The sequence below is a fragment of the Corapipo altera genome, unplaced genomic scaffold (assembly GCF_003945725.1).
Source record: "Corapipo altera isolate COAL_440 unplaced genomic scaffold, ASM394572v1 52b, whole genome shotgun sequence".
NCBI lineage: Eukaryota > Metazoa > Chordata > Aves > Passeriformes > Pipridae > Corapipo > Corapipo altera.
In genome coordinates this window covers 2555893-2570479 of record NW_020884922.1, presented here as the reverse complement: position 1 = coordinate 2570479, position 14587 = coordinate 2555893, and the positions used below count along the sequence as shown (strand labels likewise).

Genomic DNA, 14587 nt, shown 5'->3' with positions numbered 1-14587 from the left:
TCAATGAGAGTGGTGGGGTTGCTCAAGCCCATAGCACCAAGATGTGCTGAGCAGGAAGCTGAATGCTGTTTTGGAAACACTCCTGTTCTGGGCCCTGTGAGTTCCAGAGGAGGTAGGGTAAATGGGTCACCAGGAGGTGCTAGCAGTGGCTCCTCAGGTGTCAGCAGGGAACGTTTGCACTGAAATGTGTTTCTGAATTCAGGATTATGTATGTTCTCAGAGCTTTATGTAGTCTCTTCTGTAAAGAGAGGAATAGTCATATGTCTAATGTCTTGTAAGATTTTAACAAGCTCTTCACTAGAAAGTTACTCTGAGCAATTATGTTTTCAATATGGTCCATGAATACATAACTATAAATGATCATATAATAATCAGAATACTGGGGCTCACTCAACAAGTCTGATTCATGGCTCTTTGCAACACACTCTGATGATAATGGAGCAGTTACAACTTGTCAAACATACATAAATTTGACTACGGGCAAGAGAAAATATTCTTAAATGTAGCTGCATGCCTCTTACAGACTTGCTACATTTAAAGGGTGAATGTCCTTCCAAGGCTGCTGCCACAATTGCAATTATTCAGAAGGTAAAAACACACAGCCTCTCTCTGTATTTCAGTTTGAGGTAGCTTGGCGAAAGCAAATCCAAAGAACGTGCCCAACTTGATTTTTCAAAGCTTAATTTTTAACAATTGCTTTGACATAACATAGCTGGTCGTTTAGTCCAAAATGATTTTAAAATTGTAGGTTACCTAAAGAACAAATAGAGAAAACAGCAGACAGCCCTCTCCCAGCACTGGAGGAAGGGAAGAGTTCTTTGTCTCTCTGTATCCACCTGTTGTCCCCGCAGTGCGGAACTATGTAGTGCTGCATGGTTGTGTTCAGTCTTACTAGACAAGCATCAGTTTATGACACTCCACATTCTCCTGTTGAAAACTGCTCCACTCTTGGAATAAAAAGCTTTTTTTAATGCTTGTTCTAACTATCTTTGACTGTGCTACACTATCTGCAACATTTAGTTGAGCCATTTCTTTTTGAGTATCCAAGAATAAGACAGTACTGCTCTTTTTGCAGGCTTCACATTTTTAAAAAATACCCAATTTTAAAAACAAACAAACAAACAAACAGCAGCAGCAGCAACAACAACAACAATTCCAGTAATAACAGAGATGACTCTTCCCTATTCTGCTGCAATAACAAGGTTAAACCATTCCAGATGTCATCACCGCTCTGAGAGGTACTCCTGCTTACGACAGCACTGACGCAGGGAGGGGAAACTCCTCTCAGAAGCGCCAGGACACGCCCAGCAGTGGCGATGTGTAGTGTTTCCTGTTATCATGGGATCGTTCATTAAATATGACAGGAAAACAAGGTGTGTCATGCTGGAAAAGCCATGCATGTTCCGTGTACTGTAGCCGCAGCCCGCGAGGTGGCAGAAGGAAGCGGATGTCATCACAGGCTCAGCCCGCTCAGCAGCTTTTCTCGATTGCTGCTGTTTAGAATTTGAAAAGGAAGACAAAAGAAAAAACAACTGAAGAACAGAAGCATGTTTAACTTTCATGTAAAAACTTTCCTGAGGAGAAGAGGATAAGCTACTAAGAGGATTGTTTACATACATTAAAGACAGAGAGATGTGTGGAAAACAAAGTGCACTCTTTTAGTACTTTTTTAGCACCATATATTTCAAAATGGTAAGACAAATAACAGCAATGGCCAAGAATTATTTTATCCCTCTATGTGAAGTGATGACTGCCAAGAAGATGCCTACAGACAGCTCTCTTGCAATATAAATTTGCACTTTATCAAACCAGCTTCCTACCAAGCCCACCTGGCCTGTATGTTTATTGACTTGTTTATTGATCTGTTTATTGACCAGTGGTAATTATTTAAAAAAAAAAAAAAAACACAAACCACTGAGAGCTTATTTAGCATTTTGGTCTAACACATATTAAAATCTTGAAGGAATGCAATACATAAATTTATTTGGAAATCAGCAATCAACCTCTCAAGCTCCAAGAAACCTAGATACTAGTGAAGCTTCCAGGGGAATTCCACTACACACCTTACCCACACAAGACTGCAGCTCTCCTCCTTAGAGAAGACATAGTGGTAGCATTACTAAACGGCATTCCTGATAGCCATATACTTGGGGGATTTGCTTCCTGGCAGAGCTTGCCTCAAGGAGAAGGGTCCTATGTATATTTGTTAAGTTCCTTTTCTAGATTTTGAGTATGTCCTGCATTTTTGGGATTATCTACTGAAGGAAGCTCATGCAAACACCCAGTTTCATCCTATATTGCAAAGGAGTTTTAAACCACAGCTGCAAGATGCTGCTCTGCACAGTGTGATAGTTCAGCAGTATGACTTTACTATTAGTTTCTTGGAAAACGACCACAGAAAACAGAAAAATAATTTGTTTAATTGCCCCACTTAGCAAGGGGAGGGAGGCCAACATGAGCTCATCACATCTCAGAGAACAGAGAACCCCGTGAAAGACCTTCTGTGTGTCTGTGGCCTGAGCAATCCTGTGCGTGCCCCAAAGGGAAGGCTGTGATGAGAGCTCACACTGCTGCATCCAACCACAAAGTGTAAACTCTGAGGAAACCCAGTTTTACTTGACCTGTCCCTTGCTCCTACACGTGTTGCTGCTAGGCTGGGGTCACGTGTTTTATTTCCTAGATAAAAGTGAGTGAGGTCAGCTTAGACTGTCTTTATCGTAGATCTTAATTAGACTGCTCCTGGACTACATCCCCTCCTTGCCACCTCTGCTCTGGCAAACTTGGCTCGCTGGCCATTACTCCAACATGTTAGGAGTTTTGCTGGCTGGCTGAGCTGCCTGTGCTCTGGAGTCTCTCGAAGAAGGCCCATAGCACTTGGTGCTTACTGGCTCACCCTGCAATGTCAGCTCTGCTCACACAACCTGCAGAAAGCACCCAGGGAAGAGGTCCCCTTTTCTATGAGGCAATTTCTTCGCTATATTCCCTTCCTTAACTTAAATCTCTATAAAGCCCTCCCAGCAGCAGGCTGACACCACCTTCTCAGGAGCCTGCAGTGCTTCTCACAGTTCCAGCACAAGCATGAAGCAACCACCACTGGGAAATGTTCCTGTTCTGGTACTCTTTGGGTACCAGTTTAGGTTCTTCTGCCTTTGGAAACCCTTAGTGCTTTATAATGGGGCCAGCTTGGTGCTTTTCTATCACTACAGAGCTCAGTACACTTATAGCACCAGTGTGTAATTAACATTGCCATCATTTGCTGATGATCTTAATTTGTTTCTCTTGTGTTGGAGTTTTGAGCTAATACATATATCAACAGCAAAAAGGTGACTGTAAGGTCATTTGCCTGGGAGTTTCTTTGGATTTTGAGCCAGTGTTCTTAGTTATAATAAAAACCTTACCTTAAAAAGTTAAAAAGCAGTTGAGTAGCACAGTTAGGAAATCTGTTTTCCCATGGATTTATAGCTGGATTCTCTGGTGTCCAGCAAGGCACAAACTCCACCAAAATTGTGTAGGTGGAATGTAATATCTCTTCCATGTAGATTCTGTGGTATCTGAGAGCAAAATTCACAGTGAAGCTCTCAGGGCCTGGGAAGGATAATCTGTGCATGGGTGACTGCCTCTGCTGATTAACTGCTCCCTCAGATTCTGACTGAAATCAGCCAATGGGTCCAAAATTGCTAGTGGGACAGACTCAATGGTTGTATAAGCCTCCTCTCCATGGGAAAATGCTCCAGAAGAATACATGGTCAGACCAACTGTGCGTGTCACTAACTGTGCTCTGAGTAAGCCAATTCACCTCAACCAGTCTAGTCCTATCAACAAAACATAACTACTGATATATGAGACATGCCAGTAAAGCCTAAGTAGCTCTGATAACATTGTGTATGGAACAGAAAGGTTAAGATAAAGTCAATGGAAAGAATTTAAAGCTGGCTGAGATCTGCCTGAAGTGGAGCCCTGGCATTGTTGGGACCCCTGCACTCAGCTGAGCTCGTAAAGGCTCCCTTGAGAGGAGAAGGTGCTGGGGACTGAGTGCAGGGTGCTACACTCCTCCTGAAGAGAAATCCCTTAAAAATGCAGTCATCATCTTAATTGCTGCTTCTGTCTGTTGGCAACAGAAAAGAGATCAGAGCTACTTCTGAGTTAGTGAGCTTGCATGAACTGGGCCAACGTACTGCAGAGGCAATGGAGGTTGTGCTAGAATTAAATGGGACTCTATAGCTTGAATAGATGCCAAAACAGCAGCAAACAGACCATGAAGAGAAATTGGCAGAAAACCGCAGTGATCAGCTGTCAAGAACTGCAACACATCCTGCAGATGAGGAGCTCGGGGCCAGGTACTGCATTCTCATCCTACATGCAAGTTGCAAATGAACAACTGCACCTCTTTTAAATTCACTTCTGCACCTTCTGGAAAGAATCAAACACAGGCAACGGCACTCAAAACAGCAGAAGTGGGTCGATTTTCTCCAAGTATTTCTCTGTCATCCATAAGACTTGATTTAATAGAGAGCAGAACCAGAGAGGAGGTCAAGTACTGCTGTTGTCTGAGCATTTGACATGCACCTAATGCCAATGGACCTGTGCACATCAGCACTCATGAGCAATGCAACCCATAGTATTACACATGCTTATTTTTTGAATGCCTTGTGAGCAAATCAAAGTTCAGAAATTCTTAGTCCTACCTTTCTTAGACGTTAAGAAATAATGTCATTCATAGCTGATGTTATCTGTCATGATATTACTTCTGTTCTTATCCAAACTAGGACTGGCTAAGGCTCTGCTGTGACATGAACCTTTGGATTGCTGTTAGCCCTCTTCAAAGCCAGTGCGTGGAGGGCAGCAGTTTAAGTTCTCTGGGCTCTGCTGTGTCTCCAGTGGAGACTTTCATAGCAAGCTGGAACACGTTTGCCAATGCTAGGCTTGTCCAGTCTGGACTCAGCCCTTTCTTTGAAGAATGGATATTGGATACTTTTTGAGTATTACTGGTATGGTGCTAGATATCACTGCTGTGATATCTGTACTGTTGCAGTACAGTGGAACAGCTGTTTCCCCCTTAGAGTCTAAGTAACAAGATCTTGAGGCCCTTTCTAGAGGCCACCTGACACTTGGTCAGAAGCGCTATCACTGGACTGCGCCAGACCATGTAACCTTAATGCTTTACTCTGCTGCCTCTCCTATCACAAGCAGTGTAAGAGCTGCAGGCACTCAGGAGCAACCAGGCTTTTTACCATGTGATCAAGTTGGTTCATAATTTCTGCTCCAGTAAATTCCAGCTAAAACTCTTCAGGATGTGCTAAGGTTAGATAAGACACAACATGCAAGTAGGCTTGCTAGTTTAATATCTTCTTGCCATCTGGCTTTGTCCTAACTGCTAAAACAAAATATTTTACACTGAGAAAGTTGTTGGCCGAAGTAATCACAGGCTTCCACAGCCATCATGCCTTTGCCCAGGGCAGGATGCTGCTGTGTCAGAGTCTCTGTGTGTTGTCAGCACATCCCAGAGAAATTGCAGCTACATCTAACATCACCACTGAGATTTAAGAATGTAGCTGTCCCATCATGAGACAGTTGAGAGCAGGGGATCCAGCACGTGAGGTCAGAGCACTCCACAGGATCATAAAAAAGCAGAGGTATATAGTGAGCCTGCCATGAGCTTGGCTGGTGTCCGTCTCTGGTTCTTCAACATTGTCATATAATTCTCCCCAATGGCTCTGAGCAAATTCAGAGAGACTTGACCAGAGCCTTTTCTCTTGCCTGGGCTGTGGGTGGTTCCTCCCATGTCCTGCTCTTTCCCAAGACACACATTTCTACCTTCTTTGCAGGCAGGTGTAGTAAAAAGCCACCTCCTGTGCTGAGACAGCAAAGCCATACATTCTTTCCCATATCATCACTGTTTGCCCAAGCACCTTGCCCTCCACAGCACCTCTCTTAGCAAGGAGAGCCACAGGCTTTCAAGCTGTGTAGAGCACTAAGGTAATTTCCTGACCCAGGCTAAGATCTAATTGGTGGAGTTATGAGCTGCAGTGCCTGTGAGGAGTGTTAATGAGGCTCTGTGTTAGCACAGGGCTATAGGGTTAGAGTGATGAGGAAGAGGGGATTTGAGCTTCAGAGTAGCTATGTCAGCCTGAATCCTTCAGTGTGTTTTACATGCACAGCTGCGTCTGGGTACTGCTGGAGGCTGCCAAGTCAACAGTGGTGTCAGGGCATCCATAGGGGTTAGTGAATATCAGGCTTTGCAGTTTTGTTTGTGGAAACTTTGCCTGGTATAAGGGAAGGGACATCCAGAGAAAGATCAGGAGAAGACCCTCAGGACTTTTGGGCACCCAGTAAAGCAGCCAGGACAGGGACTGCTGGACACTAGTGAGACCTGGACCTGGTTACCCTGGGGGGCAGGTTGTCCACAGAAGTCTTAAGAACTCAAGAGAGAAATACAGGTGTCCTGTTTTTAGGCTGATGGAAACTATGGGAACAGACTGGGACCTGACTGTACGAAATCTCAAAAAATAATTGTTAATGGGAAGCCATCCTCAGTGCCAGTCTTTTTACTAGTGTTGGTCCCACAGGGACCTGTTCTTACAAAGTGCTATTCAATAATAGCTCAAGCTCTTTGGTTTATCAAACAGAAATGTAAAAGAAGGATCCATTCCTGATTTTAAATATCTGAGGAAAAGATTTCTCTCACCAAAGAACAATATCAGAGAAAAATATAAAAGCAACAAGTCTGGGAGGTCATCTCCAGTCTAAATTTATTTTGCTTAAAGGTGCACATTTTAAAATAGGGAACAGGTGAAGTGTGAAAAGACTTATGCTGTGCAGGCAGCCTTTGGTTTGAGCTTTGCACAGATGGAATTGTTACTATGGATGCTGGGACATAGGGGACAGTACCAGGAAAAGCCTGAGACAGCTGGTTTGGTGAAGGGTACCCTGGAGATGTGGAAGTAGGAAGGCTCAGGTGCACGATGGTAAGGAGCTGAAGTCTCTGTTTGGGAATGGAGAGAGTGCAGCAGGCAAGTCTTTAAGCTCCTGTCTAGGCACAGACAGGATCAGGGCTTTGTTTTCTAACCTGGCCTTTTTGCCCATGGAAGCATTGTAAAAGACACTTTCCCACTGGGACAGACATGCAGGTCTCCAGCACCAGGCATTTCCACTTCACTTCATTATAATTTTTTAGCCAGATTGCAAGAGCACAGTTTTTTAAATTAGCTTTACAGACAAGCAGTCAGATTAAAATGTCTTTGTTTTTTTAATCAAGTAGTTTAAATTAGAGCTTTACATTTTTCTAACCTAGTAAATACTAATGTGCAAAGTCTGTACCTAATGTTACCTCACAACCAGCTCTTGGGACTCTCCTTTAAGTGCTATTCTGTCTTGCCTGATTAGGGATGTGCACTGAGTGTTTTCACAGAAGCATTAATTCATCCTCCTTGATTTTCTACCACAGTTTTCAAGCAAAAGCCAAGCTAAAGGACTGAGCGAAAAAGCAGCCCTTGCCCGTGCTGCTCAGGCACCAGCCATAGCAGGAAAACAGTTTTCCATTCCTCCATCCCATGGCAATCTATCTTAAGAGTAAACTTATGAGCATCTACAGAGACATGACTTCATATATCCACAGTAACTCAGCTGCAATAATTCTGACAATCAGGACAGACATTCTGTCTGGCTGCCCCACAAGTAAAGTCTTTTACCTCTACATAGCTGCTGTCTTTTGGTATTTCTGGCTCCTTGCAGTAATGTGTTTTCTGCTCTGCTCTGCATCCCATGGCACATTGCTCTGCTGCAGCACTCTGGGATCTTTTGCAGAAAGCAGTGGGGTCCAGTGGCCTGGTGCAAACCAAATCATTCCTCTGATTTCTCTTGCCAGGTCCTATTTATCTACCAGTGTTTGTGAGCTAGGCCTTACTATGTTCCAAGCGCTGTCAGCAGCTGGCAGGAAACACTGGCAATCGGAGCAATCCCCACAGCTCCATTTGAAGCAGGCTCTTTGGATTCCTGCCTTTAAGTCATGCAGTGACTTCAGAGTGAGTGCAGTGGGGCATCTGAAAAAGAGAACGTTGAAATCCAGCAGATGTTTCTGAAGCAGCAGACTGCTGGGACTGAGCCAGCACTGCAGACCTGGGAAAACCAGCAGTGTGTGTGTGCCACTTTTGAATGTCCAAGGTTGCTTTCCTTCCATGGGGAGCATCCTACAGCTGCAGAGTCCTTTCCTGTGGACTCTCTGTGCTCATTCTGGGATGTGTCATTCTGAGATGCACCTTTGGCTTGTTGCTTCGTTGCCCAGCAAGATTTTACGTGCTGCTAGGACAACAAAAAGAGTTTCCAACCCTGCCCTTAGCAGTTCTAGAATGGCAATGAAATCTGCACGTGGATGATTGAAAGACAGATGGAGAGGCTGGCTCTGCATGAGAAGTAACTGCCCCTTCCACAAGGCACAATAAGCAGCTACCAAAATATTTCTAGTATGAGGCTGGAGTGTTGCAGGTGGGCTGAAGAAGGAAGCAAGCAGAGATGGTGGATGCTTTGAGCCACAGAGGCATCTCTGGAATGTGCAGCCACTCAGAAGCTGAGGGATGTGTTTCCTTCCTTGAGGCTAGAGGCCAGTTGTCAACAACACTGGCATGTTTGTAAGAGGTTTTAATCACAATTGCTGCAAGTTTTAATGCGCACATGACATCTGTGGATTGTTTTCATGCTTCATACGTGTATTTTACTGGTGGAGAGGAGTGAAATCTTGGTATTTTGAATTAATTAAAAATGTACAGATATATTTGTTTTCATGATAAGGCAGGGACTTGAACACGTACAAGACTCAAAAGCATGAATGGAGGGCACACGCAAAAAAGGGAGTGCATTTAAAAATAGCAACTGTACGTAATGCTGTGCAAAGCTAAAATCTATTTTAAACTGTTTATATAGAACGGAAGCGTATGTTCTCAAGGTCTCCAGTTTGTCTATGTGGGTTGGTCAAAAAAGTTGTGACATGCTGAGAAAGGCATTTGCACATTATTGTTTTTAGCAAAACTCACTTCCAACAAAATGGATTTAAAAGAGGAGAGACTGCAAAATACTTAAAGATCACAAGACAATCTTCGCCCATGCTCTCCAGGAGGTGCATATGCCTTGCCAGCCTTTTAGGAACTGCAGTGCCATGCTTCTGACTGCCTCTGTCTCTGTCACTCTTCATGAGCCTTCTACTCAAGCCCTCACATTTTTATCTCTCAGAGGATGTGGGCAGCTCCATGTTGAATCCTCCCTCGTACATTTTTTTCCCCTTCCAGTGGAGAGGAACGCTCACTGAAGTAGCTCTGTCCATGCTTGCTGGAAAGGGTCAGGAGCTATGAGAGGAAAAAAACAAACCCAGAGAGACAGGACAATTAGTGTAGTCTCTGTGCCAGCAAAAGCAAACCAACACACCACCACAATCTACCATCAACTTTGGGATGCTTCCTTAGGTTTGTCTTAATTTAAGGTTTAGTGGCAAAAGTATTTCCACAGGCTGCCTTGTTGCACAAGAGCCTGAGCTCATGGTAGAAGTGAGGTAGAAGTGACAGTTATATATAAAATTTTAGAAAAGGTTAACAAATGCATGGGCACCTGGCATGCTGCCAGCTCTCTGTGGGTGTAGGAGAAGAGGGCACTGTCCTCTTGTTTGTGTGCTTCTGGAGTCTACTGATGGGAGCAGTAGGACAGTGAGGAGAACTGGGAGCTGGCAATGTGGTGGACATCGCTTGAGGTTGTCCTTGTTCTGGAGGATGCCACCCATCAGGCGTCCCTGAAATAAAGAGGCTGTTCAGAAAAGCAGCAGGCAAACCATGAAAGGATGCTGCACTGCTGCTAATGGGGCTGGTCCTTCAAAGCTAATGTGGAATTGGAAGGGTACCACAAGCCTGAGGTGCCCTGCCAAGAGAGCTGCATTGCTGTGCCAGTTTCCTTCCAAAACAGAGCATAGTCTTTTGGCTTTCCTTCTCATTTTGTTCACTATTCCTTTTTCTTCCCTTCTTTTTCCATTTTTAAACCTTATGGATCAGCATACTGTGCACTACAGGACACCTAGTTCTGCAGTAACCTGCAGAAAGAGGCATACCATCACAGGTTTAAAATATTTCTTTTTCCAGTATATATGTATTGTGACTTGGTATCATCTCATACCAGTGCAGAGGTATGAATCTATTGAGTCTGTGAAACAAACATATGACTTAAGATCTCTGATTTTTTGTATTTGCCACAACAGCAATACTGGGCAAGTCCATGAGGTGCCCACATCCCAGCTGCAGAAAAGTAGCACACAGCAGTCGGGGTCAGTGGAGGGACAGGAGTTAATGCTGTGTCAGGGAGGCGTGAACTGGATGTATGAAAGCTGGAGCTATAGCTGTGAAAAATGCCTTTACATGGAAAGAACTGTATGTTAACACATGGGAGAGCAAGGAGGTGAAAGTCCGCAAGGCAGAGAGAGGGAAATGAACAAAATGCTACCTTGTCAGGCCCCTGGGCTAGGATAGGCACTGCTGCATGATGTTTTCTGTCAAACAGTACTACCAGGACTCTAGCCTGGCTGGGGTTCTGCCTGCAACCATGACATCCCATCCCTGATATTCAGTGATGCTGACTGACCTACCAGCACATCAGCCTAGAATATCCTTTCAAAGACTTCAAAGACTGGGTCTTACAGGCTTCAACTGCAGAGATAATCTCTGCTGTTGTGTTTGTGTCAACATTGGTCCAATCCACAAAATCTAGTGAGCCGATTGCTGTCACTTGAGGACCCAGGGCATGTCTCCTTCCCTTCCTTTCACTTCTTGTGACTGATGAGGGGTCATGGTGGGGCACCAAATAAAAACACTCAGTAGGCAGGCACATGGTACCAGCATGTTACTCCCTGCAAGTGAGTGGCCAAGGGCACCCCTCAGCCACGAGCCAGCATATAGCCAGTGAGATGATGTATGATTAATGTGACATTGGGTCAATAGTGAGTGCACAAGCAAACGAGCAGGAAAAAGACACCACAGTTAGTGTGGTAGGGAATGGCAGTGGGAGGACCTGGCAGATGCACAGGGGCTGATTCAGAAGGGAGATGCAGCCCCACCTATGCTGTTGTGAGCAAGCTTGCCCTGCACCTCACAACAATTACTTTCAAATTGGGTTTAATAACACTTGTCAAAATGTCAGCTGGTTCCCAGCAGGGAACTGTGCTGGGGACACCAGTCACGCATTATAAGGCGGGACAGCTCAAACTGACCTGCAACAAAATCCAACTGTCAAGAAGTCACTGTTGAGCAGAACAGGTATTTTGATCTAATGACAGAAATTGCACTTACATGCAGGCAAGAAAATGATGAGGGGCTGGAATCCAAAGGAAATAAACATGAGAATAACAATCAAGACTGTTTAAAAAAAAAAAAAACTAAGAAATAATCCTGCCTTACAGCATTGCTTCTGCCAATTCCCTTTCCTGCTTTTCTCTTCAGTAGACTGGCATTTTGCTTTTTTTTGATCACATCGTTCACCACATTTATCCTTGGGCTTAAACTGGAGCCTTGTTTCTCATCAAGAAGATAATAGTCTTTTTTTTTTTTTAATTTGGACTATTTTTAGGGTCTTCATAAGAGCTACAATGCCTCATCCATATCCCTAAGAACCTGTGTTTTCTGTGTGCACAATGCTGCTACAGATTTCAGTGAATTGTAACCACTGAAACATTTTCATAAGGCTTGGCTTGGGGATAATAAACTCCCTGCATTCAGTCTACCCTTAACTACCAAGAGGTATTCTTGATTTTCATTCTATTTTAATGCAGAATACTGTGGGGTTTAGGAGATTTGAATTTTAGAATTGACGTTAAATTAGAAAACAACAATTAACAAAAAGCACACAGAAAAGCACTGCAGTGTATTTCTAGTAATTTTAAGACAGTTCAGTCTGTTCAGACTGAACATTTCAGTCTAAAGCTTGCATTTTTTTTTTATATATTTTAGCTTCTATTTATACTTTCATTCATACACTCTGGCTTGGTTGATCTCATGTGGGAGCAGCACAAAGCAGAGGAAGTCCATAAGCCAGATAAACTGCAATTACCACAGGCTCATTTTGTCAGAGTTATGCAAAGCATCCAGCGCACAGACTGGCCTGGCCTCTCTAACAGCTCACCACATCTACCCTCTGCCTCTTTGCACACATGCATGGAAATATCCCCTTTGGTGTGACAAGTTTCATGCAGTGAATAAATTCTGCAAAATTATCTAGAGTGAATGGGAAGTTTTCCTTACTATCTTCATAGTAGAAATCTCAGCTATGGGGACTCGTATTCTTCCACCCTGGCTTTTTGTTTCCTAACAGTCTCTTTGGAACCACCTAAATTGCAGAGCCATGATTTGGGCAATACAGGGACCAATGCTGTGACCAGATTCTACAAGGGGACAGAAGACAGAGCAGCCAGAGGGACGGCTGCAGTCCCCTGTCCTGCAAGGAGATCCTCTGTTCTCTCAAAACAAGAAGGTTCCAAGACCAGCCAGAGCTCAGTGTGTGCTCAGGCAATCTGCTTTATTTGAAATTCTTGTCCAGCCAGATGTATAGCAGTGCCATAGTATGAGGACACCACCCTTGAAAGCCATCTCCAGTTCCACATCTGATGCCAGAAGTCTTCCAAAAATAGCATCATCCAGGAAAGAAGCTACTTTTTTCTTGGCAATCTTCTCCCTGATGAAAGTGAAACTTCATTCTGAAAGCCACCTGCTTGCAAGCAGAGGACACAAAATGCCTCCCTCTCCACACCACCCTACAAGCAGATGCACACGTGCACTTGAGGGTTATTTATAGTTGCCTATTTCCATAAAGTTCAGAACCTACCGACAAGATATTTTAATGCAGTATGGATTGAACTGCCCAGGTATAAGAATTTTCGGTGTTATCAGTTTAACATAGAAGACATAGTCACAAACAGGAATGTTAGGAAAATAGGGTTTTTTAGGGCAGTGTTAGGAAATCCATTTTTTATCACAGGCTTATGTTTGACTGTCATAGATGTCACATCCAGACCTACTTCCAGTGACTTAAGTGCCAGAAATCTGCTACATGGCTCCCCTGTAATTGTTATCATGCTCTGAGCATGACTCATAATGATGTCCCAAAACATTCAGTCTACTGCTTTAGGGATTTTTTTTTTAATTGCATTTTCCTCTGTCAGATCAGAACATTACAATCATCCACCCTAAGCCCTGTAAAATACCAAGCCAACACCTCATAATTCCTCTAGTAAGCATGTTATGTTTGCTTTTTTGCCCAAAACACAGAACTGTTCAAGATGACAGGCTAATTTTGAAGTTACAATTGCTCAGTGAGTAGCAGAACATCGTCTCTAATCAGACATGCTGCCTCTGTTTTGCTTTTCACAGACATTCAGCCTTCCTCTGGGATATACAAAGATGTCAGTAGAAAATAAAGAGCTCCTTAACCCTTCCTTACAGAGGCTGCCTACATTTATATTCACGCAAGCTAATACCTTTCAAATCACTTGTGCTCTGGACACAGCCTGTAAACTTTCTCTGTGGTCCTTGCCAGAAGCGTCCAAACCACGTCTCCACTTTCAACTTGGAGAAAATTCTGCTTCTCATCTCAGGCCGTTTCCTTCTGCTTTCAACTCATTTAATCCTTCAAGTCTATATATAGGCCTTCTGTGTGAATGGCAGCCAGAACAGGATCTCATCCTCTCTGGCATCCCTGCCTGCCCTCATCTCCAGCCCTTTCCCTACTGCCTCTCCTGAGCCACTTATCTGGACTGCATTGAGGAGGAACAGCACTATTTTTAGGCTGCGCCTGGACTCTAACTAAGCACAGAGGAATGTGGCTGGGAGCCGGGCCTGCGGGGGAGAGGCGGTGCTCCGAGGGCAGGCAGTACCGCCTCCCCCGGGCGGTACCGCATCCCCTGGGCGCTGCGGCACCGCGGGCCCGGGGCTCGGCACAGGGAGCTCCCCGGGACACCACCAGGGCTGCGCTCCCGGGAGCCAGGCAGGCAGGGCAGGGCTGTCTGTCCTGGCTGGTCTCCGCTAGGGCACAGCGATCGCTGTCCCTGTGCGCCCCACCACAGACCCCTCCCAGCGCGGGGCTCCGGCGCGCCCCTGCCCGCCCCCGCGGGCCTCCTCGGGGCCAGAACAGCAGGGTCTCGAGGGTCCCAGGGTCCCGAAGCCAGGCCTGGCAGCCCCGGCCACCCAGCCTGGCTGCTGCAGGGGTAGCCCCTCCGGAGCCCCCGCCGCCGGGACTCGAACCCACGACCCGGTACCGCCGCGACCCCTGGGCCGCGCTCCCGGCACAGCCCCCCTGCCCCCCGCTGCCCGGCGTTATGTAACGCGCGCGCGCCGCCATTGGCCGGCGCGGGCCGGACCGCGCGAGGCGGGGGTGGGGCCGCGCGCGCGCAGAGCGGCGCCGCTGCCTCCTCCTCCTCCTCGTTCTCCTCCCGAGCAGCGGCGGCGGCGGCGCGGCCGCGCGGAGCTCCCACAGCCGCTGCCAGGGCCGCCCAGCCCGGATCCCGCTCTGGTGAGCAGCGCCAGGGGGAGCGGAGCGGGGCGGGGGGAGCGGGCCCGGCCGCGGGGCGGCC

The 14587-nt window shown here is 45.7% G+C and overlaps 1 protein-coding gene across 2 annotated transcripts in view; it reads left to right on the top strand.

The window, feature by feature from the left end:
- Positions 1 to 14401: 14401 nt before the first annotated feature.
- ZNF706 (zinc finger protein 706) overlaps positions 14402 to 14587 on the top strand; it is an 8348-nt gene continuing 8162 nt past the window's right edge. For both annotated transcript variants that reach the window (XM_027656959.1, XM_027656958.1), the window contains exon 1: positions 14402 to 14526. The gene's annotated coding sequence lies outside the window, so the exon portion shown is untranslated. The remainder of the gene's footprint in view (positions 14527 to 14587) is intronic.